We start from the raw sequence: 7751 nt of genomic DNA on the forward strand, positions 1-7751 counted from the left end.
AGTTTAGATTTTCCGTTAACCGTTTGGTTGTTAGGACTGAGTTTCGTCACGAAGAATTTATCATATGACTTCCGACCGTGGGCTATACGATAATTATTCTCTTAATAGTCACACGACGTTTTTAGACAAATCGTAGATTGTTGTTTAGCCGTTATGTGATGGAGCGATGGTTTCACAGAAGCCAGCGAGCCGCATGGTTCTTCATAAAGCCTGTTATGTTAACATTAGAAAGTTTCTTCGTAAGACTTGGTCTGATATTACGAAGGATTTTTTGCGTAAGTAACGGGGACCGGTTTTATGAAGGTTGTAAATCGCTGATATGTATACATATGTCAAAGTAGCGTTGTTTCTGCTGTGATTTCAATCTTAGGTGAAAGTTGCTTGGAGTTACTCATGGAGTGTTACCGAAGTTTGTTTCAATACGATCTAGTCGCATAACGTTTATCATAGGTTTTTTGAGAGGATTCTCATGACACATTCGTTTCTTGAACAAATTGGTCAACCAGAGGTGGATCTAGCTAACCACCGGGAGGAAAGTGCTCCTTTTATTGTGCACGATGCTACATCTATTCTCGAGTTTTCTTCCTCGCAAATGTTTTCGATGCTTTTCCGTGACTCACTTTGTACAACAGAAACTGAAAGAAATGCTTTGGTGGATGAAGATTTCTCGTAGAAATTTTTAAACGAAACTGGCTTTCTAAAGCCGGAAAGGGCTTCAATACTTTGGCTAATCGTTGAGTTTCAGTTTGATATTGGTACAGGTTTTCTGTACGCATGATTGCGACAAGAAATGATGTATAGTCTTTGAGATTATGTTCATGATCGTCTGGATATGTTGCTAGCGTTTAGACGAATCTTAGAATGTCGTTTGCCTATTTGGGATGATTTAAAAACGACGCTTGGACTGTGATTTGATTGTTTCCACGTTGACGACTTGGAATATGTCGGCTGATTTGGTTGTTTCCAGGTTGAAGACTTGAAATATGTCGGTTTAAGAAAATCCCTATAAATGAATCGGTTTTAAGACGACGTTCGTGTCTCTAGTTTTTTCTCTCATTAGGAAGCGAGCTGGATATGCGTGGCGATCGTTTCTCGATTTTCAGAGAGTTTATATCGGTTTGCAAAATCTGGCTGAACAGTTATGGAACGATATATCGAGATAGGAAAAATCGCCTAAGACTTAGTTCGCTAGACTATCCACCTAGGTTTTACGTTCCCTAAAGTTCTATGGCAGTCTCAAACGCGTTTTTATTTCTTAGTAATTTCCTACGAAAATTCCAAGTCTGATTTAAAAAATTTCAAGTCGGAGATACCTTAGTTCTCTCGAAGATGCAGTGTTGTCTCTTCTTAGTTTTACTTGCTTATTTCCCCTTCTTCTTCTCGTGTATGTTCGCCTTTTTCGATATTGGTGTTTATCCTTCAAAACTTGACATTTATCTTCCGAACTTGACTGTTATCTTCTCCTTAGAAACGACGTCAAATTTTATAAAAAGGTTCAATCGTAATCGTATAGTTGAGGCGGCTAAGGTGTTAAGTTGACCGATGTCGTTTTATACGATTAATTTGAATCCATGCGAGAAAACAAGTCTTCGCGGGTTTTTTATCGTAAATTTTCCATGGTAACTCCAATCGAGACGACACAAGAGATGTTTCGATCGAGATTTGAAGGAGAACGCAAAGATGGAGGTAAGGACGAGCAAGCCAAGGAGTTTAGACTAGTCTAACTTGTTTTCGTCGTAAAATCTCAACGGAAACTTCGATTGAGACGAAACGAAAAGCGTTTCGATGAGGATTCAAAAGAGAAAGAAAAGGAGGACCTTTCTGAGGCCAGACAGGTCGCTATGTAGCGAGTGCCGGTCTGACAGGTCGCTACGTAGCGAGTAGAAGCAAAGCAAGAAGAGTCATACTTGTTTTCGTAGTAAAATCTCAACGGAAACTCCGATTGAGACGAAACGAAAAGCGTTTCGATGAGGATTCAAAAGAGAACGCAATGGAGGACCTTTCTGAGCTCGGTCGCTACGTAGTGACCGAGCCGTGTTCGTGCTCGGTCGCTATGTAGCGACCGAGCTTGGCTTGATCTAGGTCGCTACGTAGCGACCGAGCTGTGTGCGTGCTCGGTCGCTATGTAGCGACCGAGCCATGTACGTGCTTGGTCGCTATGTAGCGACCGAGCTGTGTGTGTGCTCGGTCGCTACGTAGCGACCGAGCTGTGTGCGTGCTCGGTCGCTATGTAGCGACCGAGCCATGTACGTGCTTGGTCGCTACGTAGCGACCGAGCTGTGTGTGTGCTCGGTCGCTACGTAGCGACCGTGCTTGGCTTGAGCTCGGTCCACTTTGTCGATCGCTATTTACCGTGGTGTGTCGATCGACGTTGATCCTTTCTTGTCGATCGATTTCCACATCTTCTTCCAACCTTTATTCTTCCTCCTCGAAGTCGATGGCCGCTTCCTCAGTGTTGGGGAGCTCTTTCTCTCGAGGTGTTTCTAAATCGGTATTGGGAGAATCGAGGATTATCGGGCGTGACCTATTTTCACCGGTTTCCTCAACAACAGCATGTTTTTCTGCATTGTTGATTTCTATTGTGCTCGGAATTGGGCGTTTCCGCTTCTTAGTAACACGGCATTAACCTGACGTTTCGGATTTGCGTCAGTCCGCCAGGGAGACATCATGCCTCTCTTTTGATGGCGGTTGCGTTTTCCGCGACCTGACCGTCCAGTCTCTTAATGTGTTCACTTAAGGCGTCGAATTTCTTCATAAGTTCACTGAACATTATGTTTATTTTTCCGTTCAGGTCACTGGCCAATTTGCGATTTCCTGTGAAAGCTTGGTTTAGCCTAAACCTCGCTCTCCCTTGGCGCGATCCAACTGTAGCATCGTAACTTTGAGTAAAGCTATCGGGGTTAGGGATAGGGTACTTATTTTTCAATGTTTGGTTATCTACAAAATCTACTTGATGTTCTAATTCAGATAGGGTGTCATCGTCAATTTGGTAAATCCCAAATTGGTTCTGTCCCTCAAGTACGGAATGAAAAGAATCGAGAGATTCTTTGATTTTGGCTAGAGGTAACCCATCAATTGAGTCAACTCTCCTTCCTCGCTCTACATCCATCATTTCGTAGGATCTACCCGTAGCTACATTCCTGATCAGACGCTTTGCTTCTTCCGGGTTCCTGGTACTGAAACTCCCTTCACTGGATGTGTCAAGCGTGATCTGGTAATGCAAGTTAATACCTCCATAAATGGTATTAATGAGTTGTGGCTCTGAATAGCCATGATGGGGACATTTAAGTTGGTAGCTCTTGAATCTCTCCCATGCGTTTCTGAGTGTTTCCCACGGACCTTGACGGAATGTGGAGATTTTCTTCCTTACATCCTAGTAACGCGTCTCATCGAAGAATTGATTGATGAAGGTACTCCTTATCTCCCCCCAGCAGGTCAAAGATCATGTTGGTAGTTGGTCTAGCCATTTTCTGGCGTCGCCTTCCAAGGAGAATGGAAATAGTTTACAACGATTGTATTCGTTATCCATCATATCTTCTAGATATTCGATGTGATCGTGTGGATCCTTTGAGATGGTCCCACGGAAAGGGTTTTGACATACCATGAATAAGTATTCGAGGCTAACCCCGGATTCCTTGGTATCATCATTTGGTAGTTTAATGGTGGAATAGGTCCTGCCAGGGTTTAAGTAGTCTTGCAAAGGCAATTTCCATTCATGATCTTTCTTTGAGACCAAATTAATTTGAACAGGGATTGCAGTCCCCTGTTCACTTGTAATTTGGTTATTTACGTTGCTTAGTTGACCTTTAGGTTCTCCTAGGACTACTCTCTCATTAGTATTATAGGTAAGAGAAAACTTACATGCTTCCGGCGAGGTGTCGTCGATTGATGTTTGATGTGCGGTATCGACTGATTTTTCTGTCGACTCGTCGCTCGATGTTGTTGCTGTGTTGTCAATCGATGCCCGGCCGAAATCCATGTCTTCCATCTTGAAGTTCTTGTGTCAACAGGAAATGAGAGAAAACTTTTAGCAAATTTAGTAACAAAATCTAAATTAAATTCTAAACTTAATCTAATGGTAATAAGAAAGAGTCCCCGGCAACGGCACCAATATCACTCAAATTACCCTAAGGAGTGAATTACTCCCTCAAATAAGAGGTTTGGATGTAGTACTTAGGGATCAAATCCACAGAGACTCTAGGATTACACAATAGATTATGGTTTTGGAATAAATCTAGATTAAATGGTTTATAAGTTTTAAAGCAGTAAATGGAGTGGTGAGCAAGTGTATTGTTTGATTGATTTGTTTTGGGGTTGTTAACATTTGGGAAAAATAGCTAGATTCAGGTATATTCTCAGGTATGATAAGTAAAACTTATTTTGGGTTTTTAGGGGTTTATTGATGTTAATCATTTTTGAATTCAAACTTTAGGTATAATCAATCTGATTATATAATCTGGATCTCGGATTTCAACTCTCGTATGTTAATCACGAGAAAGTGTCGGTCGATTATTCGTTACGAATATCGATCGATACACCTTTCAAAATATCGATCGACAGGGCTATCGCTGCGTCGATCAATACTTCTTCCAGAGAGCTTTATGGACAGGTTTGATCTAAATTCTCTAACTCACTAGACCAACTCTTGTCTGTATCTAGTCAGTTAGATCATACTAGTTATTTTCAGGTAGAGTCAAGCAATGGCTTGACCCCAATTAATCCTAAGATCTAAATTTAAAGGGTGATCAATCATAAACTTAGCTTTAATCATAACTAGATAATCATAACTAGATGAAAGAATTATATTTCTAAACACCCTAACAATTCTTGTTGTCAGTATTACATTTATCAACCTATTGAGAAACCTAAATCTAACAATAAAGACTACTCAGACATATTCATGGAACACATAGTTATGATGGTCTGAATAATACTTAAATAAAATGAGTAAATAGAGTAAGCAACTAAATGAATAAAAGCAAAGGAGTTCAAGATCTTCTCTGTTTTGCAGTGTTGATATATCTCTCCAATTCTAAGCTCTTACATTTCAATGGTGGCATCTTGCTTCCTCCAAACTAGGTCTAAAAAGGTCTCTAGGCAAGTATGCCTATAAAATGATACAAAACCCTAATAAATAGCCTAACAGGCGGCCAGAGACTTAAAATGTAATTATTGAAACTTTTATGAAACTTTAATTCTTCTAATTTTTCATTAACTCTCGGGTGGCTTCGCCGTCGATCGATATGAAGACCTCATCATCGATCGATATTCCTTGCTAACTATCAGTCGATATTCTGATAAATAATCGACCATCCAGCAAAGCTCAGAAAGTCTCCAAATAGCTCCAAATACATCATTTTCTTCCAAATAGTACCTGAACCTATAATAATATATCTTAAAACACTCATAAACCATGGTTAAAAATGGGTAAAATCCATGGTCTATCAAGGAGATGATTTGATGAAGCACCACGTGAATTGTAATAACCCTCTTTATAGAGTAAAACGCAGACAAAGAAAAATCATGTAACAACCGAGAAAATTATTCAAGTAAGTGGAAGTCGGATTGATCTTTTCCCGTGGATGGTTGTGGATCCCAAGGTACATAATAAAAATTTAGAAAGTCTTAGAATAGTTTTCCATCTAAAGAATTAAATTCTTCAGGAAATTTAGTGGATTGAAAATGCTCGCGGTTTGGCCTAGAACGTCCTAGTCGGATGAGAAAATTAATCAAAAATTTATTATAGGGCCTTAAGATAGGAATGACCTTAGAATTATTTTAGAAATGTTTTTGTCTAAGAAATCTAGGTTTTTGTCAAGGAGAAATATTTTCGCCGGCTCGGATCAGCTTATTACACGTTCGGGATTTAAATATGGCCCATTCGGGCCCATCTACGACGTGCTAAGCATGTTTGGAAGTTTCCGGAAGATGCAGCTGCTTGGTTACCTCCTTCAAGCAGCTGGACATGTGCTTCTCCTTGACTGGACCACCTCCAAGCAGTTCTTTTCTCATTTCTATGGGATGCTTTGGTGGCTGGCCACAAAGCTTGGTTTTATTGGCCAAAATTGTGGCTAAGACACCAAGCTGTCTTCTATTGGTTGGTTTGGAAGGCAGAGACACCTCCTGCTTGTCATGCACGACCAAAACCCTACCATGAGCTCATTCTCCAGCCTATAAATAGCAGACCACCCTCTTAGTTCATTCTCCACCTTTAAAAACCCGACCATCAGCACCGGAGAGAACCTGAGAACACTTGAGACTTAGGGTAACGTTTTGGTCTTCAGATTTCCTTTTCTTTTTTTTTAATTAGATTTCTTTTCTTTCTTTTCCTTTCATATCCTACCCTCCCTATGTCTAGATTTCTAAAGTTCTAGAGTTTTTCCGATAAAAGTTCAAAGATAAGCCGACCGCGAGATAGAATCGTTTCCAGTCCAAAACTTTCATCTAAGTGTTGAAGTGAGTCTCAGTTATGGGTTATGATTATTGTGTGTGCGACTAGCGTCGCAAAACAAGAGTATTGGTTGATGCATTGCTAGGTTGTGCGTTTAGATATATAATGATATGATAATGATTGATGTTTGTGAAAGATATTGAGTTATATCGTCAGGCCTCGGCTCGAGGGGTATAACATGATTGTGATACATTGAGGTTGTGTTGCATATACTTATGTCATTGCATTGTATTGTTTGGGCCTCGGCTTAGAAAATATAACATGTTTGATCATATCTTTACGAGGAAACCCATAAATCCACGGACTTGTTCCGTGAGGGTCCGACACTCGTGTGGAGTGTCGTGAGAGTCATTGGTGTCCACTCGAGGCCCGTGCCTTGTATGGGGCCTTACAAAAATTAGTTCCGGGCAGGAAGCGAAGACACATGTGATAGGGCTAGCTACCTTCGACCGTGTAGCTGCATGACGATACGGCAAGTGTGTTATCTGGGCCATCGGCTTTTTAGACTTTGTGTTTAGAGTAAATGAGCGCAAGAAGGGATGTGTTATGGACTTCGTATCGAGATAGGAACCAATAGCGAGAGGCAGTCCTCGACGATCGATAATGATCTAACCACTCGTGAAGAGTGGATGCTTGTTTACGTGATTGCTTTATTTTTGCATTGCATATTTCTTAATATAATTGATCTTTGTTGCTTAATGTTTGATGCATAATGGGGTGATAAATAATTGTTAGGAAACCCGACTCACTGAGCAAAATAGTTACTCATTAGACTCTTTGTTTTGTAGGTAACTCGTAGTAGCTTCCATTTGGGATCGGAGGAGCACAAAGCTGTTGGTGTAGATTTGCTACCTTTTGCAAACATGTACGTTTTGTAATATGTAAGATATGGTTTTGAACATCGAACGAGCATGTATAAAGTTTTGATGTAGTTGAACTTAAAGTATATATGAATAAGAAAAGGTTTGTGAAATGCTTGGATTCCATATGATACTAGTCCTAGTCCGGGTTAACTAACTAACGGTTTCAAACTCGGGTTACAAAGCCTTAACTTGGAATCGCTAGGAAACCCGTTCTTGGACATATGATCTTGGGATTTCGGATCTGATCCGGGAACCTTGGATCAAATGTTTGGGCACGTGGTAGTAGTATCTTTGATCTGGTTAGAGTTCTTTAGTTTGTCGTGCATGTTCTTGTTTGATTGGTGCATGGAAAACTAATTAACGTTTACTTTTTCTGGATCGGGGGTGTTACAACTAAGGTGGTATCAGAGCATGGTTCACTTTGCTCACTTGGTAAC

Source organism: Brassica oleracea, chromosome C4 (assembly GCF_000695525.1).
Source record: "Brassica oleracea var. oleracea cultivar TO1000 chromosome C4, BOL, whole genome shotgun sequence".
Lineage (NCBI taxonomy): Eukaryota > Viridiplantae > Streptophyta > Magnoliopsida > Brassicales > Brassicaceae > Brassica > Brassica oleracea.